The sequence below is a fragment of the Saccostrea cucullata genome, unplaced genomic scaffold (assembly GCF_032062105.1).
Source record: "Saccostrea cucullata isolate Sc308-1 unplaced genomic scaffold, CSIRO_AGI_Scuc_v1 ctg8772, whole genome shotgun sequence".
Taxonomy (NCBI): domain Eukaryota; kingdom Metazoa; phylum Mollusca; class Bivalvia; order Ostreida; family Ostreidae; genus Saccostrea; species Saccostrea cuccullata.
This window is the reverse complement of record NW_026939994.1, coordinates 71473-98288: the sequence shown is the minus strand read 5'-3', so window position 1 is coordinate 98288 and position 26816 is coordinate 71473. Positions and strand designations below refer to the sequence as shown.

Below are 26816 nucleotides of genomic sequence, written 5' to 3'. Positions count from 1 at the left end.
TTAAATAATGATAAAAGAAGAAAATAAATCTATCTTTTCTTTCATGTCTTGCCAAAAATCTGCATCAAAATGCAGAAGCTCTAAATAAAATTCCTCAGGAGTACAAAAAAAGACACCATTCAAACCCAGTAACTGCCATCTGGGTCATCATCTGATGGTAGTACTTATGAGTGTTCTTCAGGTGGTATTCATTTTCATCTTTGGTGAGGTAGTCGCACTCCGATAGGCATCTCACAGGACATTTGATTTCAAGTAAACCGTGTGGTGGTGTTACTGATGGGCAGAACACTTCCTGTCTGGTGTGGCTGCTATCCAGGGTGACCATGGGCTTATAACAAGACCACATGGGTAGATGTTGACATCTTCATCCATAGCCAAAAATTAATAAAGAAAATTTTTTTTAATTCAATATAAAATTTAACTGAAGTACTTTTATATGATTTACATGTATTTAGAATCAAATATTACATATTTGCAGATAGGCTAATCAAGTTGAGGTTTGCATACTAAGCCGTGTCTCATTGCTGCTGAAACTACCTTCCGTGTGGTCCTCAGTCGTGCCACAAGTGGATCACAATCTATAAATAAAAATGTTGTTTTGTAAGGTATCAAATAACACTCGGCATACAAAAATGAATATTTTTACATTAAGAAATGCTTAATATCCTATTTACAAATATTATTAGATGCTTATTTTTTAAGGCAATAATAGATTATATTCTAACCTTTTTTCCGTCGTACAACGTCTCCTGCAACAGATGCAGTAATTCTGTCTTGACGTATTTCGTGCCATTTTGCGAGTGGAAACTTCAATTTCCCTGGCTTGCATCTCCGTCACTGACAGTGGTTCCAGTTTCACAGATTTATTATAATCTAGAACTACTACCACATTGTTGACCATGGTGTTTTGTTTCGGTATAGATGGGAAATCTTCAGCATCCAAGACATTTAGAACTTATTCACTGTGCAGTTCCTGCTGTACTCCTATGGGTGATCCTATAGGAAAATTCCCGAACTTTGTACACACATCTTTCTGCTGCTCACTGGGGCTCACAACTGATAACAAAAGGCATGATTTGTCAATGGAAGCCAAAGCTTCACATAGTTCTCCTATCGGTTAACTCTCTGAATTTAGGGGATTGTATAATGTTGTCTTTAATCCATGGGTCTTCATCCTGGGGTCACTCGTGTTGAATCCTGTGACAGTTATATTGTCGGATGAACTGCCACAAATTCTCTCACCTAAAATAAAATTTTTTAACTTAAATTCTTAAGAAATAAATGCATTTCAAATGTGTATCTTTGTGCATCTGATAATTTGCATGTATATACATATATATGATTTATATGTTTTTAGGTCACCTGAGTAAACTCAGGTGACCTATTGCTATCCGTTTACGTCCTTCGTGCGCCGTGTGTTTACATTTGAACATTTTCAGCTTCTTCTCTGCAACCACTGAACCAATTTCGACCAAATTTAGCACAAAGCATCTATGGGTAAAGGGGAACAAAAATTGTGAATTTCATGATCCCTGCCCCCTGGGGCCTGAGGGGTGGGGCCAAAACCACTAAAATTAATGCAATCTTTAAAAATCTTCTTCTTTACTCCTGGACATCAAGTAGTCAAACTGTTTGCATGATTGTAATCAGCAATGAATCCTCTACCGAAATTGCGAAATTCATGGCCCTGGGGTCAGGGATTCAAGTGCTAGGGCGGGGCTCAATAAGTAGGTAGTAAAAGTGCATTATTTCTTTGAAAATCTTCTTCTCTACTCCTGGGTATTAAATAAACCAAATAAGTACATATTTGTGATAAGCAAGAGTGCCTCTTCCAAATTTTGAATTTTATGGCCCCAGGTTCAGGGGTTCTGGTGTTAGGGTGGGGCTCTATTAATCATATAGTGAAAATGCATTAATTCTTTGAAAATATTCTTCTCTGCACCTGGGTATTAAATAAACTAAGTAAGTACATAGTTACAATGAGCAAGAGTGCCTCTACCAAAATTGTGAATTTTATGGCCCCAGGGTCAGGGGTTCTTGTTTTAGGGTGGGGCTCTAATAGTGAAATGCATGAATTCTTTGAACATCTTATCCTTTGCTCCTGGTTAATATACTAATGACCTAATTACATATTTAAGGTCAGGATTTATTTTATTTTCAGTTTTACAAACCCTCCGCTCAAGGTTTTGAATTTTCAGAAAAAAAATAAAACAATTTTTTTCTTTCCGATGTCATATTTGAGTCGGGATCGAGATTTTAAATTACGAACTCACACTTCCGGTTTTAAGATGAAACGGCGGGTAAATAAAGCTAGATCTGAGCTTGGTTTAGTGTAAAATTCATCGATACGAGTGCCATTCAAAACGTTTCAGCCGTTCAAAGGACAAATAAAATGTTGACGACTTTGCTGCACAATGACATGCTGGTGAGATAATTATGTATTCGTTTCAAAAGTATCTGTAAATTATTTTCCTCCCCAGGTTTTAAACTGCTCGTGGTAGCTATTGCATATAACCAATTAAATGTTCTACTTTCCTATTTGTAAGTATTATGTGTCCATTTGTAAGGAGCCTATTAGAATGGCATGAAAAAAGAATGAAAAAATGTTAATTGATTTATCAAAAAATCTGATGTTCATAACTAAACCTAAACATTAAAAAATGCTGGCCTTATAATAAAGAAAGGGGTCTCTTTCAAAATAGATAATTTCAAGGCCGCTGGGTCAGGGGTACCAGGGGGGTACTTTGACTAAGAATAAATTAATGCTTTGAAATCTGCCCTTTGATAAGCAATGGTGCCTCCTTCAAAATTTGTGAATTTCATGGCTTTTTGATTAAAACACGAACCAAATACAATCACTGGAAAGTTGTTACATGATACTCAGGTGACCTATAAGGCCCGTGGGCCTCTTATTTTTAAAACATACATGTATTACATGTAATTTTAAAATTTGTTTAAAATAATTGTAGCCAGTGGTAGAAAAATGACAATCTGGTTAAGGTTCAATCATTTACTAAAATAAAACCTCAGAAAAGCCTGAAACATTACAATTACACACAACATATATACAACACACAGACAGACATTTAGACAGATAAGTTAAACATCATAGCTAGACTTTACTTTAGAATAAATTCATCTTACCCTACCTCATTAACACAAAGTCTTTCATACCACTTTCTCACATAGATGCGGCGCAAGTATAAAGTAGCATTGATAACAAATAACAATAAATAACCCTGGTTACATAATTATATTTATGATTCAGAGTTTGATTTAAAGCATTGGTCAATCTAATTAAAATGAGATGTTATATCCGCTCTCATACTCACTACACAATGTAATTAAGAGGCCGTGTCAGTAACCATTGAGATTTACATGGAAAGTCAAAAATTTTGAATTGGGCTAAAAACCACCCTAAAATATTTAAACAACAACAAAAAACACATTTGAGACAAATTTTACAAATTTGTTCATCATCATTGGTTTCCATGGCAACAAATGTGATTTGCATAGTAAATTATCAACAAAACATTGTAAAATAATACAAATTTAGACATATTTAAATGCAGAGGGGGGAACAATTGGAAGGTCCAAATTTGTTTTCTTATACTGAAATAATGAAAGCATCAGAAGAAAATATTTTTATGTCTGTAAGAATTTTTAAAAATGTTGATATGGTTGCTATGGCAATCAAAAATGACAAGATTTTCATGATGGGAATATCCGTTGAAAATTAAGTTTTTCAAAAGTTGAATACTTAAAAACGCAACAGCCGTAGATATTGTATGTCATACAGAGTAAAAGATATATCCCAATACTATGTAATAATAAAATAAAAATTGGTAGTCGGATGTCCCAATTTTTTTTTCAGATATCAAAATTTGCATTTTTTTCAAAACACTTTCAATGGATTTTCGCAAGTTTTGGCAATTTTTTTTTAATATTACAACAGATATTTAACAGTTAGATGCCATATCTATAGAAACATAGTACTTTAGAAATTTTTATAAAATGTACGCCTTTTTTTACAAAACAAAAGGAAAAGAAATCTCGATAGCAACGGAATTTATACCCTAGCAACCGACTTGACTAGGATCGGCAAAACATGAAGCATACACCCAGGAAATTAAAGCCTGTCAAGTGGAATATTTGGGTCATGGCATCCTGATCAACTGTCAACCCTGTTGTACTTACCCCATCATATAAGTAATAATAAGTACCATTGCTCTACAATGTCTAATAGTTATACAATATAGTCAGAATGTGGACCAAATACGCAAAAACCTGACCACATATGACATAACAAAAGCCGAAATTATATGTCAAAATGATGCGATGTTCAACCCAAACGGACGCCAATGCTCTGTCTTCTGGCTAATTTACATTGCTGTACCATGTTTATTATTCAAGTTATAAACCTAAAATCAACTAGAAGAAGGATATGGAAATAACGAACAGTATTCAATCTCAATGTCCATTAAAATTAAAAAAATATACAAAATAAGAGCAGAGCAAACACGGACCTCCGAAACATCAGAGGTGGGATCAGGTGCCATGGAGAAGTGAGCATCCCCTGCCGACCGGTCAAACCCGCCGTGTGCTCGTTGTCATAATCAGGAAATAACGGAAAAAATCCGTGGTCAATTCAGTGTATAAATAATGGACTAACAATTGGTATGAAAAACGTCAGTCAGCATTTCATTCAATGATAAATTGTATTTGCTGACAAGGTCATTGTATCGACCATAGAATTTACGAAATGATGACTTTAAACGAGACTGTTGATATTCTTGTTTCATCAACTTGCTTGTCAATAATTTACCTCGTTTAAGAAATTGTTCATACGTAGAGCATGTTCTTGCGTATCGAATCAACTGAGATATAAATACTCCGTATGCAGGTGATGAAGGTATATTGCTACGTAAGTAAGGGAAGTAGACGATAGAAAAGTTAAAGTCATCACGTTTATCATATAACTTGGTTGTTAGATTACCATTAACATCTCTTTCAAGTAAAATATCCAAATATGATACAGATGTGCCAGACTCTGTCGTATCTTTTATCGCAAGCTCACCAGGATATATCGTGTCGACGTAGGAATGGAAATACAATGTAATCATTATTAATTGACAATACGTCGTCGATATATCTAGATGTCGAGTTGAAGGCCACAGCAAGTGTTTTCTTCTTTTCACGTAAAAGATTTTGCATAAAGTCTGCTTCATATGAATATAAAAATAAGTCTGCTAATAACGGAGCGCAATTTGTTACCCATGGGAATTCCAATAGATTGTTGGAATACCTGGTCTCCAAAAACCACATGGATATTGTCAATCAGAAACTCAAGCAATTTCTTGATGTCAACTTCAGAGTACTTATGTGTGCAATCAGAATCTGTTTTAACAAAATAATTTTTCAAGTGACCAATGACGAGGTAAGTAATTATAAACTTACGAGTTCCATTTTTGTTGAAGAAGCAGCTGTCAATGATATCAAAAAGCCTGGATTTTAATTTGTCGTGGGGAATTGTTGTGTATAAAGTTGAAAAGTCGTAAGTTTTTATGCTGTTGATTTTTGTAAAGACTTGTGATTTCAAATTGTCCAAAAGTTCTTTAGAATTTTTAAGTATCCACATCTGATTTACACCACTTCTTGAATATATAGTTGCACAGTACTCTTGAAGTTTTTCCTTCACTACTGTCAATATTTTAGTGAGAAGTAACGAAAGAGGCTTGGTTGAACATTTACTGGAACCTGCAATGTATCTTTGTTTGTAGGGATTCTTATGAAGTTTATGAATCCAATATATATAAGGTAGTTCAAATTCATTTTGGCTCTGTGGAATATTAAAAGTATTCAAAACTGACAGGTGATTTTGAAGAATTTCTTCCTTAGAAAGAGAAGTATATGTATATGTATGATTACCACTTGTAGAATTAAATCCAAGTTCTTCTAGAATGCAATTTATATAATGAGCCTTACAAACGAAGACAATGTTTTACCTGCTTTGTCGGCAGGAACCAGTACGTATTGATCGTGTAATCTATCTAATTCTTTTTTCACTTCTGGTTTATTGAACACAGAGGGATATATGGTTTTCATTTTGCCCCTCAATCTTTTAATACGTGACTTTAACATGGATCTGATACATTTAATCCATTCTGACAAGGTATCAATGTCTTTTTTTTCATATCTAGCCCATCGTCTGGCGTAATTTTCAACAGAATCCATAATATTTATGAAATTCCGACGCCAGTTGAAGGATCGGGGTTCCCTATATTTAGTACCTTTTAAAATAAGTGATCTAAGGTCTTCATTACGAACTATTTTTACGTCACCTGTAATAACGTGTCCAGCAGGACTATAGTTATAGGGCGAAGAAGAACATGAACACGAAAGAGGATTATTTTTCAGATAGTCGATATCCAGGCCATGTAAAGTGTTCTTGTAATTGAAAAGTTTGGAAGCAATGGTCGATGTATATTTGTAGGAAATACAAGGCGTAGTCTTTAACTTGAAATATGGTGGAATACAAGACTGGCCCCTTTTGTGATTAAGAATATTACTTATAACTTAGAAACTGTCCAAATGGTACAAAATAACACCCCCCCCCCCCCCCGCTGGGTTTTTCATAGGTGCTAAATCATGAATATTTTATGGATCTAAGAGAAGAGAGAAATGCTAAAACATTTTTAGTGCAAATGTAATTGCTCATTATTTTTTTTTTATACATGTAATTGAAACGAAGGTACAGCCTAAATCAAGAGGCCCATGGGCCACATCGCTCACCTGAGAAGCTTTGACCATTCTGTTCTTTACCAGATTTCCCCGTGTTATACATAATGCATCCCCACCCTACCCCACTGATCATAATTTAAACATTTTGAAATCTACACTACCCAATGATCCTTCCATGGGCACATATGTTTCAGCTTTTTTGGCCCAGTGGTTCCTGAGAAGAAAATTTTTCAAAGATTTTTCCTATATATTTCTATGTAAAACTTTGATTCCCTATAATGGCCCCGCCCTTCCCCCGGGGGCCATGATTCCTACAATTTAGAATTTACACTGTCCCAGAATGATTCCACATAAGCTTCACTTTTTCTGGACCAGTGGTTCTTGAGAAGAAGATTTTCAAAGATTTTTCCTATATATTTCTATATAAAACTTTGATACCCGATTGTGGCCCCGCCCTTCTCCCAGGGGTCATGATTTGAACAATTAAGAATCTACACTATACCAGGATGCTTCCACATAAGTTTCAGCTTTTCTGGCCCAGTGGTTCTTGAGAAGAAGATTTTCAAAGATTTTTCCTATATATTTCTATATAAAACTTTGATACCCGATTGTGGCCCCGCCCTTCTCCCAGGGGTCATGATTTGAACAATTAAGAATTACACTATACCAGGATGCTTCCATATAAGTTTCAGCTTTTCTGGCCCAGTGGTTCTTGAGAAGAAGATTTTCAAAGATTTTTCCTATATATTTCTATATAAAACTTTGATTCCCCATTGTGGCCCCGCCCTTCCCCCGGGGGTCATGATTTGAACAATTTAGAAGTTACACTATACCAGGATGCTTCCACATAAGTTTCAGCTTTTCTGGCCTAGTGGTTCTTGAGAAGAAGATTTTCAAAGATTTTTCCTATATATTTCTATATAAAACTTTGAGTCCCGTGGGGATCCGGGTTAGAATACGTCCTCAGTACCCCCTTGCTTGTCGTAAAAGGCGACTAAATGGGGCGGTCCTTCGGACGAGACCGTTTAAACCGAGGCCCCGTGTCACTGTAGGTGTGGCACGATAAAGATCCCTCCCTGCTCAATGGCCCTGAGTGCCGAGCATAGGCCAAAATTTGCATCCCTTCACCGGCAATGGTGACGTATCCATATCAGTGAAATATTCTGGAGAGGGACGTTAAACAGTATACAATTATAATTATATAAAACTTTGATTTCCCATTGTGGCCCCGCCATTCCCCCGGAGGTCATGATGTGAACAATTTAGAATCTTCACTATACCAGGATGCTTCCACATAAGTTTAAGCTTTTTTGGCCCAGTGGTTCTTGAGAAGAAGATTTTCAAAGATTTTTCCTATATATTTCTAAGTAAAACTTTGATTCCCCATTGTGGCCCCGCCCTTCCCCCGGGGGTCATGATTTGAACAATTTAGAATCTACACTACCCCAGGATGCTTCCACATAAGTTTCAGCTTTACTGGCCCAGTGGTTCTTGAGAAGATTTTTTAATGACCCAACCCTTTTTTGGTCAAAATTGGCCCAGTGTTTCTTGACAAGAAATTGAAAATGTGAAAAGTTTACAGACAGACAGACAGACAGACGGACGACAGACAAAATGTGATCAGAAAAGCTCACTTGAGCCTTCGGCCCAGGTGAGCTAAAAATAGACTGAATGTATGGATCACACATGAATTATGATTTTTTTTTGTTAGTGACCTTGAACTTGCATAAATGACCTTGGTTTAAAGTCATGTCAAGTTCTCAGGTCAAAGCAATGTTTGTGTAAAGTGGGAACCCTCCAAGTTTATCCTTAAGAAAGATATGGACCAGACATGAATTATAATTTTTGTACTGTCTGTGCACTTGAACTTGGACAATTGACCTTGGGTCAAAGTCATTACACCCTTATGTCATAAGTGATCTTTGTGTAAACAAGAATAGTATCCAAGTTTATCAATATGAATGATATGGACCAGGCACAAATTATGAGGTTTTTCCTTTCAGTCACATTAAACTGACACAAAGAACCCGGGGTCAAGGTCATGACACATCCTCAAGACAAGTTCCTGTTTTACACCATTAGGTCACAAGGAATCTTTTTGTAAAATGGGAACTTACCAAGTTAATCCATAAGAAACATATGGAACGGACACAAATAATGACATTTTTCTTCCAGTGACCTTGAACTTCCCCAAATGACCTTGAGTCAAGATCATGACACACTCTTAGGTCATGAGCAATCTTTGTATGGAGAAATAGATTCTAATGTTTCTTCGTAAGAAAGATATGGACCGTACATGTTTGCACAGCTAGACAGATGGACCGATGGATAGACAGACAGACAGACAAGAAATTACGAAGAGCCCTAAGAGTCCCCTTGCTATGCAGGCGACACAACTAGGCACCATTACAGCATATCTTGTACCTGATACTAAGATTGAATTTTTTTCTGAAGTGTACAGTCATATATTCTACAGAAATCTTTTGCTAGAAATAATAATATATCGTATAAGTGGAAATTTAAGCGAGATGCAAATTTGGCGATTTCTACCAAAGTCTGGTATTTTATTATTAGCCAGAAGTAATTTTAGCGATTTTAAAATGTTAACTAAAGAAGCTATTACAAATAATAAGACATTAATTTTTAAAAATATTCAATTTTAGCGATGTCAGCACCCTCTCTAATACATGTAATGCCAAAATTAAATCCTCGCTAAAAATTCTACTTATACAGTATGTTCTTCAAAGTACATTTATGCACAGTAAACAAGAAGTATGACACATTTAATTTTATATATTATCTATTTTAACCAACTAGAGCTACAATAGTATAATCTAAGTGTTGTCCACAGACAGATGGACAAACAAACAGGGTGATTCCTTATCCCTCTTTCAAAAACTTTGATATCAATATTTTAAACTTAGTAAGAAAATGTTTTTAGTTCACTGCTTTAAGAGCCCTATCAGAAATCTGATTCAAATTGTTCTTGTTCCTTTCAGCTGTCAAGTCATTTTCTTCACAGTCAGTGTCAGACCTCTGCCTTTTCACCAATGGCATCAAGATACATAATCAAGGTTTTCCTTCTATGTAATGGACTATCTTCATGCTCTTGAGAATCCTGGCATTCAGATGACTTTCACAAGGTGTTTGGAAAAGTTGTCGTCTGAAGTTGATTCCACCTACAAAAGATACAAAATCAATCCAACTAACAACTTCTTTTAAAACAATTTCATTTTGACAAAAATGTTACTCATGCTGAGACAGTGTGTCACAGCCCTGAGCCAAAGTCGCACCTTCAAGGTCAAGGTAAAATTTGATGGATTGATTGTATACTGTTTAACGTCCCTCTCCAGAATATTTCACTGATATGGAGACGTCACCATTGCCGGTGAAGGGCTGCAAATTTGGGCCTATGCTCGGCACTCAGGGCCATTGAGCAGGGAGGGATCTTTATCGTGCCACACCTGCTGTGACACGGGGCCTCGGTTTATACGGTCTCATCCGAAGGACCGCCCCATTTAGTCGCCTTTTACGAGGGAGTTTTAAGGTCTGTATTTCTGTATGCCTCATGGAACAACTTCATACTTGGCATTCAATGCTCCTAATGATAAGGTGGTGTGGCATGACCCTAACTCAATGTCAAACTTCAATGCTAAGGTCACAGTAGACTTCAATGAAATTGTCTTATATGAAATGCATTTCATACCTGCTTCAAAAGCACAGCTTAGATGACACAAATGTGCCTCATGATATCAGTCTTTAACAACCTTTGACAGAAGACCAGGTGAGCAATATGGGCCCATTTTAGGCTTCTTGTCTGGGTTTAAAGTATGAAGTTCACAGGTCAAATGGATTTAAGTTACTGAGTCACAATCCTTTCAAGTTTGAAGTTTCATAGCATTCGAGTTATCTCTTGACAAAGAAATGGATGAACAAAGTGATTACTGGTACTCCTTGAGGCTGGGCTCTTATGAACAAGCTGATGCTCAAAGTAGTTCTAAACAAATCAGTACATGTAAAAAAAATTCAGTACAAACCTCTGTTTGTTCCATATGCTTTGAATCTGGTTGCACTTCATGGTAATTTGGTAGTTCACATTGCAACTTATCATCATCATGATTCTCCTGAAAGTATTTCATATCTGTTTACAAATTTACACGACCCTACTGCATATAGTTGCTGATTCTTTATGATAAACAAGCTGATGCTAAAAGTAATTTAAAGCAAAATAAGTTTGTGAAACAGTATGCCCCCAGCGTCAACAAATATAGAAAAGCTAGTTTTAGCAAAAAGATCAAGATCTAAAGGTTACTGATGTTGGTGTAATTAAAAGAACTTAATTAGTGGATTATGTATAAAAATATGATCTCACAGTTCAAAAGTCATAGTAAAGGTTAAAGCTGACAACAGATAGACAGAAAGGACAAACAAAAATATGTTCATGCTCTTTGGGCATAATAATTCAGTACATGTAAAAATTTCAATACAAACCTTCATTTGTTCCACATTAATTGGATCTGCTTGTACTTCAAGGTTATTTGTTAGTTCACATTGCAACTGATTATCATCATGATTCTCCTGAAAATATTTTAGACCTGTTTACAAACTTACTATAAACCTTTAATTAATATTTTGTTTCATTAAAAAATATTAAATTTTTAAGGGCAATAATGGAATGATAACTTTTGTTTATGGATGTGTGTTATTTTACATGCACATAAAACAATTTGAAATTGTGATTTAAAAAGCAGCGTTTCAATATGTTTTCTGTTGGGAATGAGATAGGTATGAGAGTAGATATTATTTTTAAATTTACCTCATATTTCTAAATTAATTGTGAGATATAAAATAGTAAATCTTTCTATTTATCATCCCGAATTTTCTTCACATCATGATTTGACATATTATTCATTTCTGAAAAAGTAAGCAACGCTTCATACTTCAAACTATTTTCCATTTGAATTTAATGCTATATTTGTTGCTGAAAATCAATGTCTGGATTAAAAAAAAAAACACAAAAGGCGTGAAATTTGGAGCAGAGGGATATTGTCCCTTAAATGCCGTTGATACAATTTATCAATGGCACTTGACAATATCAATGAAAAGAAAATAATCACTCATCATTTCGATACAGGACTTGTATATTTTTTTAATTTGTAAAGGCACGAAATCAAAACAAATTTCGACAGTCAGAGAAAATGTTTCCATGGGATCATGGATCATATATTTACAAACAAACCATAAAAACTATATTGGTAAGTACTAGAGGCATTGTACTATTGATAAATTGTGAGTTTGACAAGTAATTGCCAGTATCGAAAATACACCCGAGAATGCTGATTCTACCAGCTGTCTACTTGGAATTCCCAGTTCTCGTAAACAAGTAAAGGCGCCGGTTATGGCGTTTTCCTAGCACGTAAAATATAGAAATACTTTTTAAAAAACAGGAAAACGTAAGACATTTCGGAATATAAATAGTACTTTTCAGTCACCTACAAACTCTTGATGCTGTCATGTCCTCTGTAACCGCACAAGACCTGCTTTAAACATCGTTACAAGGTGTATATCTTCTCCGACTTCTGCTGCAACAGCAATTTTCTGTTCTTTATCAACAGGAGAGTTCCACAAAAGGGAGATAATCGTTCACGCGTTTTCATATTTGTGGTACATTCTAAATCAAATTATTTGCTATAGAGTACCCAACTACCATTTTAAGCTCTACTGGTCAGAGACCAGAAGAGCTTAGGCAATAGTAATGCGTCCGGCGTCCGTCTGTCCGTCTGTCTGTAAACAATTTTTCAAAACGCTACTCCTCCTACAATTTTAGTCTGATTTCAATATAACTTGGCACACAAATAGACTACACTAAGATACATAGAATAGTGCATGGTTTTTTAATTTAGATGAACGGTGTTGCCATGGTTACTAAAAATTGAATTTTTTGTGAAATTCCTTTAAAACGCTACTCCTTCCACAGTTTTGGTCTGATTTCAATATAACTTGGCACACAAGTAGACTACACTAAGATACATAAAATAGTGCATCGGTTTTTGATTTCGATGAACGGTGTTGCCATGGTTACTAAAAATAGAATTTTCTGTGAAATTCCTTTAAAACGCTACTCCTTCCTCAGTTTTGGTCTGATTTCAATATAACTTGGCACACAAGTAGACTACACTAAGGTACATAGATTAGTGCATCGGTTTTTAATTTTGATGAACGATGATGCCATGGTTACTATAAATAGAATTTTCTGTGAAATTCCTTAAAAACGCTACTCCTTCTACAGTTCTAGTTTGATTTCAATATAACTTGGCACACAAGTAGACTACACTAAGATACATGAAATAGTGCATCGGTTTTTAATTTCGATGAACGGTGTTGCTATGGTTACTAAAAATAGAATTTTCTGTGAAATTCCTTTTAAACGCTACTCCTTCCACAGTTTTGGTCTGATTTCAATATAACTTTGCACAAAAGTAGACTACACTAAGATACATAAAATAGTGCATCGGTTTTTGATTTCGATGAACGGTGTTACCATGGTTACTAAAAATAGAATTTTTTGTGAAATTCCTTTAAAACGCTACTCCTTCCACAGTTTTGGTCTGATTTCAATATAACTTGGCACACAAGTAGGCTACACTAAGATACATAGAAAAGTGTATCGGTTTTTAATTTTGATGAACGATGTTGCCATGGTTACTATAAATAGAATTTTCTGTGAAATTCCTTAAAAACGCTTCTCCTTCTACAGTTCTAGTTTGATTTCAATATAACTTGGCACACAAGTAGACTACACTAAGATACATAGAATAGTGCATCGGTTTTCAATTTCGATGAAGGATGTTGCCATGGTTACTAAAAATAGAATTTTCTGTGAAATTCCTTAAAAACGCTACTACTTCTACAGTTTTGGTCTGATTTCAGTATTACTTGGCACACAAGTAGACTACCCTAAGATAGATACTACCCACATAGAATAGTGCATCGGTTTCTAATTTCGATGAAGGGTGTTACCATGGTTACTAAAAATAGAAAGATGTTGCCATGGTTACTAAAAATAGAATTTTCTGTGAAATTCTTTAAAAACTCTACTACTTCTACAGTTTTGGTCTGATTTCAGTATAACTTGGCACACAAGTACTCTACCCTAAGGTAGATACTACCCACATAGAATAGTGCATCGGTTTCTAATTTCGATGAACGGTGTTGCCATGGTTACTAAAAATAGAATTTTATGTGAAATTCCTACTCCTTCTACAGTTCTAGTTTGATTTCAAAATAAGTTGGCACACAAGTAGACTACACAAAGATACATAAAATAGTGCAATGGTTTTTGATAAGTACATACCAGTAGAGCTACAGTCTCGACAGAGACGTCTGGTTTATTATTGGATTTATAACTTTAAAGCTCGTAGTTTCTATTGCATGTATGACTTTGATAGAGTTTGGTTGCGTTTTTGTGTAAATTATTTATAAAAATCATGTTGATTTTACAGCATTTGGTAGAAACAAAGCAAAGTAGGCCCCAATGCTTTAAAATAAACAAGGGAAAAATTAAATCTCCCATATATATTGAAATTAAGAAAAACGTAGTTTGATTCTGTCATTAATATTGACAGGGCTATCAATAATCAAATTTCACACTTTTCAAGCATTAAAATCACCGTTGCTATGGTAACAAGGAAGATGTAACCCAAATAATTTATGTTTGAAAGGACATTCATCTATACCTCCATGCAACCAAATATTAAAGCAAAATATTTTTTTTTCACATTCCACTCACTTTATATACAATACTCAATGGTTACTGACATGGCCTCTTAAAATCAGATGTTAGATCCGCTTTTATACTCGCTTTACTAACATCTGTTTGTATAGCCAATATGCAAGGGAATATAACATCTTATTTTAGTTTTTGAAGCGAGTATGCAAGCGGATCGGAACATATATTTTTAATTAGATTGAGCATCGGTAATCTTGTAAGTGTAAAACTGCTTAAACAGACAGACCAAAAAATGTTTTCCTATTGGAACTTGCCACGTTTGTGGTAAGGAAGTCTTGGCAAAATCAGTCGGAACTGCCTTAAGATTGGATGCTTTCGTATCAGCAATGGCGTACAATACACCAACAATGTGTCCACAAGATCCAGATCTACCAACTGCACGGGAACACTTGCTGTCTTCTCTTCTAAACACCGGTCCTTTCTTTATTACTACCTAAAAATGATTATACATGTATTAGAATATCATTAAACTACAATTATCACATGAGCTGACATATACAGAAAACATGCATGTACATATTCTTTAAAAATTGAATACAACATATAGTTATTAATCTCAGTTACACAAATTTATAAATTCAATCATAAACTTGAACATGGACAATTGTACTAGGTATCATTATTAAATATCATGTCAAAAACACAATTCTAGTTGGCATACCTCTACATCATGTGGGGACTCATTCTTTTTCTGGGATCTATAACATCTTGCTCTTATAAGACATCCCACATCACCATCCAAAGCATCTACTGTAAGTTTTAATTAAAAGGAATATTTATAATACTGATTTACTTTTTGCATCACCAGTGTGAGATATATATTACTGTATAATGCAAATAATACTCTTAAAAATAATGAGATATTGTTTAAAGTCGCTTGGTCCGATTCTAATCGCTAAAAATATATATATATATAATTGTTTGAACTTTTGTCAAATTATATCCCCAAAGTCTTTTTCTTTTAAAAGATATCAAAATTCAAAAGTTAAAAAAATAATTTTTGTTAGGTCACACAAAAAATTATCCTATGTTAATCATTGTTGATATCGCGTGAAATCACCTTCGAAAAAAATAAATTTATCGCTTGCATGTTTATATCATGAAGAACGAACCCGAGCATTTTTCTCACAACAAAGTACATTGATAATAGTTTTGCTCCTTCATAAAAATCATTTTAAATATCTGATTTTTCATTTATTCTTTAAATATGCATATTCAATATAAAAGTTACTATGTATTATATTCAATTAATTTCTTAATTTTGAAAAGATATATTATGACTAAGGATTCTACTAAATAGAGAAAAAAAATGCTCGGGTTTGAATTATCTTCATTATTAGATATATCCGATAAACTTATTATTTTCAAAATTGACTTCACACCAGATCTTAACTTCCGTAAGGAACGACTGTTTGTCAATAAGGTTTTTGATCTGCATTTTCCATGTAAGGATTGTTGTAATATACTATTAAATCAATCTTATAATTTATTTTTATACATTATCTATGTAATGAGGTACTTTTATTGTGGATGATAATATGTGCCTGTTTCGGGTTAAGCGGCTTTAAACTAAGTATAGGGATAATGATTAATGACTTACTGTAAGGGACATGCCCTACCTAGCATATGCATGGTTCATAAACCAAATTCATTGTCAATGTTGTCAATAATGATGTGCAATAATTTGAAAAGTTAACACGATCATGTTTTATATTATATAGCACGAAAAATAATCATGTATTAATTTGATAACGATTAGAATGGGGAAATAACCTTTGTTTGTTTATATTGTCGTGTGAAACTGAAAGTACAAGTACAGTATGTATATATATAGGGAGAGACTTCGAACACAAACTAACGTAATACTACAGTAAGCTCAAAGCGCATGCGTCATTTCTTTGTTGATCGAATTTTCTCTGGTTGAACTATAGTTTCTCCAACATGGCTGATATCGAGGACTTTTTTTATTTGTTTCTTGAAACTTTACTAGATGACGTAGAATTAGAGGGCAGATTTTCTTCTAATGCAGAAAAAACACTGCATGCGATCCAGTTAAAGAGAGACAGAGTACCGAAAGTAGAAGGATACGTTGTGAATGTTGTACAGTTGATGTCTGATCCTACATATATTGATGGTTTTAGAGTACATTTCAGACTAAGTAGAGAATTATACATTGTCATTCTTAATGAAGTGTTTGTTGTCCTGCAAAGAAATGGTCACGGTCCTCAAGCCACAGTCCCTCCCGACTAACAGCTGCTTGTAGCGCTTTTGTACCTAGCAAATACAACATCTATGACAGAGGTTGCATATTTGTTAGGAGTATCAATTTCAACAGTGCATGGGATAATAAAGGATGTTTTCAAAGCTCTAGGTCAATTAAGCAAAAGGGTAAGATAGTTCATACCCAAAAACGTATGTTGCATTATAAATATTCTTTTATAGAAATATTTTATAATAATTGAATATAATATTTAAGGAATGAAGCTTATTTCAACTTATGTTATCCGATATAACATAACTTGGGACAGTTTACGCTTTATAAACCGCGAAACTGACCCAAGTTTTGTTACATCGGATAACATAAGTTGAAATTAGCTTCATTCCTTATAATTTTATTCCAGTGTAGACAATGAGACAATATTTCCTCCGGAAATTAAAAAGACTTCAAATTGATCATTATTTTAAAAGTAACGTCAAGCGGAGTAATATACTTTTGACGTAACTCATTGTGACGTAGGCAAGTTATGTTATCCAAAATAGTATATGTTCCTCTGAATGATTCAGCCAATCAAATTGCTTGAATTAAGTGATATTAAATTATATGTGTATAATTTTCTAAATATTGCCGATAATTAAATGGCCAAATCCAGAACAGCAAAGACAGACGGCAGATGAAATTCAAGAATATTGCAGAATTCCAGGAGGTATAGGATTCATTGATGGATCCCACATTCAACTATCATCAGCTTTGCAAGGGGGGGGGGGGGGAAGACTACTACAATAGAAAAGGATTCCCTTCTATACAGTTACAGGTTGTAGTGGATCATACACTGAAGATTATCAATTGTTACACTGGTTGGCCCGGATGTGTTCACGACGCACGTGTACTTCGTAACTCCTCACTATACCAGAAAGCTGAGAATGGAGAAATGTTTACACAGAACCATTTCATACTAGGTGATAATGCTTATCCCCTTAGAAATTTGTTGATAACGCCATTTAAGAATTTGGGCAATCTCACGAGACAACAACTTAAGTTTAATAAAAGACTTTCAAGTATGCGACAAAATGTAGAGAGAGCCTTTGGGCACCTAAAACGGAGGTTTCGAAGGCTGAGGGATGTTCCCCTCCATGACCACAAAGACATATGTACAATGATTTATGCAGCGTGCGTTTTACATAATTTGTGTGTACAATACAACGATGATGTAGATAGTTACATCGAACAAGTAAATGATGTTCATCCAAATCAATTTCAAAACATTTACCAAAATGGTCATGCAGGAATTGTACGGCGACTTCAGTTGGTTAACATTCCTTAACTCTCTTGTTATCCATTAGTCTGTGTATTTGACAGAAGCATTTCAAAACTGCATTAAAATGTTCAAAAATAAAAAAAATATTCCTATTTCCTTTGTATAATCAGCTGTTTATTCCTTCAAAAAGGAAACTGTACAGGTTGGTATGTTTGCTCGCTTCATGACTATAAAATTAAATACATATTAAACTCATGTATTTGCCTTATTTTGAAAGGATTTCTTTAGGTTTGAGTCTATTTTTAATTAAGAAGTATGAGAAAATAAAACTTATGCAAAATTTTTAGATTTAATCATCATTCAACAATATTTGAATTAAATTTGTATAACAAAAATAAACAAACATAGTATCTCACAAACCTACTTTGGTAAATTAAAAAAAAAAAAAAAAAAAAATCAAAAAATGAAGTACATTGCATGAACCTATTAGGTGTGAAACAAAAAAAAATAATGAACATGAAATTTATCATTATTGTCCATAAAAACAAAATGTAAAACATAAATTCAGCTGAACATAATTTTTTTTCAGCTCAAAATATTTCCATACACAAATTTTTCCCCTAAGTTTTATTACTTCAAATTCTCAGTAAGAAAATATCCAAATGTATCTATTTCTTCTCAAGACTTCTCTCAAACAGATCCAAAAATCTTTTTCACTGTTTGATAAATCTTCCAATACCTTAGATGTCTGCAATTTCCTTTTTGGGGGGAGGATTTTAACACGTTTTGGGTGAATTTTCCGGGAAGACCTCGCTGATTTGCTAGGGCTTTCTTCTGGGGAGGTATCATCACTAGTTATAGCAATGCTACTGTGAAGTGTTGTACAGGGTTTTGCGGATGGTTTAGTGCCAAAACCAAATCGAATTCCTCTTCCAATCGAAAGTCTTTTCTCTCTGTTCCTGTCCCTGCATCTTTGATTTCTTTCCACCTCTTTTTTAAATACGGTGGAGAGCTCGTATGCAATTTCCTGCCATAAAATGCTATGGTTCCTCGTTTTTAAAAACAGATCCTGCCGCTCATGCCGTAAGTGGACCAACATATCTTCTTCTTTATCATTCTACGAATGCACATACCCAGGTACTGACTCTGATGTAGAGGGGACTGACTCTGATGTAAAGGGGACTGACTGTGGTGTAGAGGGCGCTGACTCTGATGTAGAGGGGACTGACTCTGATGTAGAGGGCGCTGACTCTGATGTAGAGGGGACTGACTCTGATGTAGAGGGCGCTGACTTTGATGTAGAGGGGACTGACTCTGATGTAGAGGGCGCTGACTTTGATGTAGAGGAGGCTGACTTTGATGTAGAGGGGACTGGCTCTGATGTAGAGTGGGCTGACTCTGATGTAGAGGGCGCTGACTCTGACGTAGAGTGGGCTGACTCTGATGTAGAGTGGGCTGACTCTGACGTAGAGTGGGCTGACTCTGATGTAGAGTGGGCTGACTCTGATGTTGATGGGACTGACTTTGATGTAGAGGGGACTGACTCTGATGTAGAGTGGGCTGACTTTGATGTAGAGGGGACTGACTCTGATGTAGAGTGGGCTGACTTTGATGTAGAGGGGACTGACTCTGATGTAGAAGGGACTGACTCTGATGTAAAGGGCGCTGACTTTGATGTAGAGGGCACTGACTTTGATGTAGAGGGCGCTGACTTTGATGTAAAGGGGACTGACTGATGTAGAGTGGGCTGACTCTGATGTAGAGTGGGCTGACTCTGATGTAGAGTGGGCTGACTCTGATGTAGAGTGGGCTGACTCTGATGTAGAGGGGACTGACTTTGATGTAGAGGGGACTGACTCTGATGTAGAGGGGACTGGCTGTGATGTAGAGGGGACTGACTCTGAAGTAGAGTGGGCTGACTCTGATGTAGAGTGGGCTGAATCTGATGTAGAGTGGACTGACTTTGATGTAGAGTGGGCTGACTCTGATGTAGAGTGGGCTGACTCTGATGTAGAGTGGGCTAATTCTGATGTAGAGGGGACTGACTCTGATGTAGAGGGGACTGACTCTGATGTAGAGTTGGCTGACTCTGATGTAGAGTGGGCTGACTCTGATGTAGAGTGGGCTAACTCTGATGTAGAGGGGACTGACTCTGATGTAGAGGGGTCTGACTTTGATGTAGAGGTGTCTGACTTTGTTGTAGAGGGGTCTGTCTCTGATGTAGAGTGGGCTGACTCTGATGTAGAGGGGACTGACTTTGATGTAGAGGGGACTGACTCTGACGTAAAGTGGGCTGACTCTGATGTAGAGTGGGCTGACTTTGATGTAGAGGGGACTGACTCTGATGTAGAGTGGGCTGACTCTGATGTAGAGGGGACTGACTCTGATGTAGAGGGCGCTGACTCTGATGTAGAGGGGACTGACTCTGATGTAGAGGGCGCTGACTTTGATGTAGAGGGGACTGACTCTGATGTAGAGGGCGCTGACTTTGATGTAGAGGAGGCTGACTTTGATGTAGAGGGGACTGGCTCTGATGTAGAGTGGGCTGACTCTGATGTAGAGGGCGCTGACTCTGACGTAGAGTGGGCTGACTAAGATGAAGAGTGGGCTGACTCTGAAGTAGAGTGGGCTGACTCTGATGTAGAGTGGGCTGACTCTGATGTTGATGGGACTGACTGTGATGTAGAGGGGACTGACTCTGATGTAGAGTGGGCTGACTTTGATGTAGAGGGGACTGACTCTGATGTAGAGTGGGCTGACTATGATGTAGAGGGGACTGACTATGATGTAGAAGGGACTGACTCTGATGTACAGGGCGCTGACTTTGATGTAGAGGGCACTGACTTTGATGTAGAGGGCGCTGACTTTGATGTAAAGGGGACTGACTGATGTAGAGTGGGCTGACTCTGATGTAGAGTGGGCTGACTCTGATGTAGAGTGGGCTGACTCTGATGTAGAGTGGGCTGACTCTGATGTAGAGGGGACTGACTTTGATGTAGAGGGGACTGACTCTGATGTAGAGGGGACTGGCTTTGATGTAGAGGGGACTGACTCTGAAGTAGAGTGGGCTGACTCTGATGTAGAGTGGGCTGAATCTGATGTAGAGTGGACTGACTTTGATGTAGAGTGGGCTGACTCTGATGTAGAGTGGGCTGACTCTGATGTAGAGTGGGCTAATTCTGATGTAGAGGGGACTGACTCTGATGTAGAGGGGACTGACTCTGATGTAGAGTGGTCTGACTCTGATGTATATAGGGCTGACTCTGATGTAGAGGGGACTGACTTTGATGTAGAGGGGACTGACTCTGACGTAAAGTGGGCTGACTCTGATGTAGAGTGGGCTGACTTTGATGTAGAGGGGACTGACTCTGATGTAGAGTGGGCTGACTCTGATGTAGAGGGGACTGACTCTGATGTAGAGGGCGCTGACTCTGATGTAGAGCGGGCTGAATCTGATGAAGAGTGGACTGACTTTGATGTAGAGGGGACTGACTCTGATGTAGAGGGCGCTGACTTTGATGTAGAGGGGACTGACTCTGATGTAGAGGGGAAATCAGTTTCTTCTGACTGACTGAATGGTGGAGGAGCAGGAGGGGGTGGTCTTTGGAATTGTGGAACAGGCTTCTGATTTTCAAAGAGCATTTTAACGACCATGTCTTTCAATGCTGGATCTAAAATATAAGTTCTTTTTAGTACATTTACATGTTGAGATTTTATCCAAATCATTCAAGTTGTCAAAAAATTACAATACATAAATTAACAAAATATCAGGGACATATAAACTATGTACATAGTATATAAGTTCCTGAAAATATGAACAATAGTTTTATGTTTGAGTTTTGCTTCCTAAAAAAACATTCAGGGGAGTCATAATAATTTTTAAAAAAACAGTACGTCCAGACTGAAAAATTCTTTGCACTCAAATTAAGGAAAAAATCACATATCTATTTTTTTTTCAGATGAACATATAAATACTTTATAATCTTATTTGGGGTACAATTATTCAGGTGTATTTACCTATATCTGGAGACAGTATTTGGTTTTTCACATGCTCATCACATACAAGTGTGAATGAGGTGCAATTTGTTCCTTTGATGACAAGTCTCGGCATGCTGGAATATGATTCAAGTTCAAAAAGTTTATTTTGAATTAGTGATGAAACGTTTGTCCCCGACGATCGATTGTCGATCGTTTTTGGGTGTTCGATTCCGATTATCGATTACGTTTTTCATAATCGATTGTCGTCCAAATAAACGTGTACGAATTGAACGAAACCAATACGTACGCATTAACAATAAACGTAAAACGAGGTCAACTCAAAATGGCGTCCGAAGTTAACAACAACCAACTTCAAGTAGAACTAGAAATTTTCCCATATCCAGGGAATACAAAATCTGTTGTATGGAAGTATTTCGGATTTCTTGAAAAGACTGATGGGCCGCCGATAAAAGCTAATTTGGATATGACAACAGCGATTTGTCGTGTATGCAAAAAAAAAATATGCGAACAAAGGTGGGTCTCCATTTAGAATTTAATTCTAAACGGAACGATTTCTTTATAGACAATTAACAAATATTTGGAATATAATGTACTAGCCTTCTACTACTAAGGATAAAACTTGTGGTTTTTAGGAAACACGACAAACTTTAGAGTGCACATTGACAGTAACATGGCGGTGAATTAGAACCGAAAATAAAATCCAATATCCAGCCTCGTCTTGATAACTTCGTTAAATCTAACAAACCTGTCGGAAAAATAAGCCCAGAAAGACAGTAAACGATTGATGATGCCTTGAATAAGTTGATCATTGGCAAGGCTTTACCTGTGAGCATAGTCGACAACATCTACTTCAGAGCATTTGTGGAACTCCTAGATCCAAGGTGTGTATTTGTGTGTTATGTTATAGAAATATTAGAATGCAGACTTAAACAGCAGTTAAACAGTCTTGATTGTAAAATATTCATAAATAGATGTATAGGAAAATAAATCAAAAATGGTTGTACAGTAGTGACATTATATAATAAATATCTCAAAAATATATGATGTAAATAAACTCATTTCAAATAAAGCTACAAAAAATACTATAAAAATAAAATTTTAAAAAGTTTGAGATAACATATGGCAGATGTATGTAAGTAAGATTTTTTATATAGTTATTTCATATTTTAGATACAAGGTACCTTCAAGGCCAACTGTCATCAAACGATTAGAAGAAAAAAGTTGAAAGTAGAAGAACAACTAAAAACCCAGTTGAGACTTTCCACAGACATTTCCATTACACATGATGGCTGGACAAGCCTAAATACAGAATCTTATTACACAACAACTGCACATTTTATTGACAATGATTGGTGCCTTCAAAGTGCTGTTTTAGGTACCATAAAACTTGCAGGAAGTCATACTTCACAAAACATTGCAAATGAACTTAAAAATACTCAGGACCGTTGGTCCCTTCCAGTGCCAACAGCAATGTCAGACAATGCTGCAAACGAACAAAAAGCCTATGAAATATTGGATTGGAATAGATTTGGCTGCTATGGCCACAGGATCAATTGGTAGTGAAAAATTCTCTTACATTTCCTGAGGTTAGCAGAGTATTAGGGAAGGCCAGAACACTTGTAGGGTTTTTTCATAAATCCAGTAGCATGACATCTATGCTGCATGATAAACAGAAGCTTCTCTTCAGTGACAGTAAAGTAGGGCACAGGCTTTTGATTGATGTGGCAACTAGGTGGAATTCTACCCTGTATATGCTACAACGTCTCCTAGAACAAGCAGCAGTACTTATGGCTTTGGCTAACGACCCTTCCTTACCTAAACATGCCAGCACAACTCTTAAGAACTCCGATTTCAATTTTTAAGAATTGACCATGGTTAAACATTTGGTTAAAATTCTGTTACCCTTTGAAAAAGCCACCACAATAGTTTGTGCAGATCAACACCCTACCATGCAGAAGGTCCTTCCAATCGTTACAAAACTTATGCGGGCAACTGAGATATCAGATGAGGACTCGGCAGTAATCAAAAAGATTAAACAAAAGATGCAGGCAAAATTGAATAAAAGAACGCAGTCAGAGGATATTTCTCTCTTGGCTTGTTTACTGAATCCTTTTACGAAAGGACTGGACTTTGCACCTGAAGAGAGGGAAAGAGCACATAGTCTTCTTAGAGGATTTGTCTGTGGAATTACACTAGTAAAGAAAGAGAAAGAGGCACCTAAAGGAGCAGAGAAAGATACTGATGTTCCACCACTTCCTGCACTTCCAAATTTACCTGATGAGAACACTGAGGAGAATACTGCAAGTGAGTCAAACAGAGTGGAAGATCTTTATCAACCATCAACTGCAAAAAAAAATGAAGTCAGTGGACAATGATGACTGGCTGGAGGATGTAGTATGTACTGGAGAGAGTAAGTATGTGGAAAATGTAGCAGAAAAAGAACTTGAAAGATATATCGGTTGTCAGGTTGAGATTGAAGATCACAATTTAACCATCTTAGAATGGTGGGAAAAGAATGCTGTATTTTTCCCACGACTTTCCATACTGGCCAAAAAGTTTCTGGCTATTCCTGCTTCCTCCGTATCATCGGAAAGGGTCTTCAGCCTTGGGGGACAAATTGTTTCCAAAAAGCGATGCAGATTAAGCCACAATAACGTGGATCTCTTTATTTTTTTAATCAAAAACATCAAGTATTGGTAATTTGGTAGATCATGTGCTTACTTTACTGTTAATCTAGTCATTGTCACACATTTTTAGTTTTTAATCACTTTTTATGAGCAAATATGTTTAAAAAATTTTTGTTTCTTTGTTACTTGTACAACAAAAAGTTGTCTTCGGAATAAACTTAATAAAATTTTATTTTTAGTTTGTTCCATAAATGATAAATGCTATAAAAACATGGAATTTTGTACTTGAAATTTTAATTTCCAATTAAGTCGATCATTGATCGATTAAGCCTCTCCGATTTCGATCGATTATCGATTATGAAATTTTCCCGATTATTCAACAATATTTTGAATAGAACTCAATAATGTCAATAACTAGATGAAAAAATATGCCAACAACACTTGACCAGTTTAAATTTAAATAATATACTTAAGCAGCTTTATGAATAAATCTGGGTATGCACTGTGCATTTATACACCGTGTTCGGATAATGAATTTGAAATGTAAAGGTTATGATTCATACTTGAATTAAAACTGGATAACACGAAAACACCATGCACATAGTATACTCGATTCTCGAGTGTTGAAAACACTTTCCGATTCTCATCTCAATGTAAGTTTTTGTGATGATTAAAAAGTGTGGAACATGCGTCGGGAAAAAATTATTCAAATAAAACGTAATTTTTCTGAAATTCATTATTATTTTTAGCCCACTGAGTTTATAATCTAGTGAAATCCATATAAAGTTCATGTTTTGAAAGTCCTTAGTTCGTATACTTGTTTATTTTCTTATGTAAAATTACATGGTAATATTATAAAAATAAGAATTGAAGTCTATGTCAACGTCAAGTTTCCATGTTTTCCTATACCGCGATACTATGAGACTCTGCGATTTAGGAGGTTTGGGAAATAATTTGATACTAAAAATTTAGGCCATAGGTTGGTTTATAAATATCATTTGATGAAAGTTAAATTTAAAATATCGAATTACACTTTTTTATGCAAAAGTTTTAAGTACCGCGATATAATGAGACACCTGTATACATCTGTACGGATTGAACACATTTTTCTCACCTTTTTAATATTTAGACCTTCTCACTGCTTGTTTTCTTCAAAAAGTACCGCCTAGAAAAACAATTTTAAATTCTATCAACGTAAACAATCATTTAGCAGTCAAATTAATCATAAAACTAAAATACACGGTTTCAAATGTTGAATTCTTACCAAAGGCCGCCATTTTGAACTGGACTAACCATTGAAATGAGGTGGGTAGAACTATGGTGAAAATGTGACGTCAGTCTAGTCGAACTATTGGTAGTTCGATTTAACCGTAGTTTCACTTTCTTTACTATTGTTCGTGATCGAAGTCGCCCATAAGCAGTTAGGCTTAGTGTCTTTACCTCTTATGTCTGTGACGTATTTCTCACTAAAATACTTATATCCTTTGATGAGCTCTTTTGTACCATCACTTTTAGCTTACTTTCCCACAACTCCCTCCACAAAACTGAAGGAAATGACAGGTACGGTAGATAAATCACGAGTCGATGTTTTGACTTCCAAATCGGACGCCATATTTTCTACCGACGCAAGCCTCGTTTTGGATCCGATAAGAATATTCATCACAATCTCATGAAGAAAGGAGTATTGGTTCCTAAATCATAATAATTTCGCTGAATTATTCACAGGACACGCAATAAATTTTCATGTCAATCACGTTTCCATGCTTACGCGTTGGACACACAGGGCTATTCCACCTATCGAAATCGCATCAGAAAAAAAATCATCGCACCGTTAGCTGCGATCCATATCAAATTATATGTTACGATAACTTCGCAAGATGAATATATAGTCATTTACTACCAATATGTCGCGATTTTGTTTCTCAACGATTGCAATACGACAAAACGAAATTCGTTAGAAATCGCTAATGTTTCGGTAAAAAGTGAAAACAGATAAAGAAAAGTCATTTAATACAAATAACAAATAAAAATTACTCCAAAAATTATTTTTTATAGCTTAAAATATTAAAACAGTTTTTATACGCCCGTCTTAAGACGGGACGTATTATGTTATACGCTTCATGTCCGTCCGTCCGTCCGTCTGTCTGTCCGTCCGTCCGTCTGTCCATTCTTGTCCGGCTCATA

The 26816-nt window shown here is 35.9% G+C and overlaps 1 long non-coding RNA gene and 3 pseudogenes across 1 annotated transcript; 1 reads left to right on the top strand and 3 right to left on the bottom strand.

The window, feature by feature from the left end:
• LOC134254430 (uncharacterized) lies at positions 1 to 26310 on the bottom strand (annotated as a pseudogene).
• On the bottom strand, positions 9769 to 12298 carry LOC134254428 (uncharacterized). Its single transcript, XR_009989317.1, has 4 exons — positions 12234 to 12298; positions 11233 to 11319; positions 10779 to 10865; positions 9769 to 9920 (listed from the first exon to the last, which is right to left on the bottom strand). It is a non-coding gene; the product is annotated as an uncharacterized LOC134254428 (long non-coding RNA).
• On the top strand, positions 16472 to 18105 carry LOC134254427 (putative nuclease HARBI1; annotated as a pseudogene).
• LOC134254426 (uncharacterized) lies at positions 18650 to 22117 on the bottom strand (annotated as a pseudogene).
• Positions 26311 to 26816: the final 506 nt, after the last annotated feature.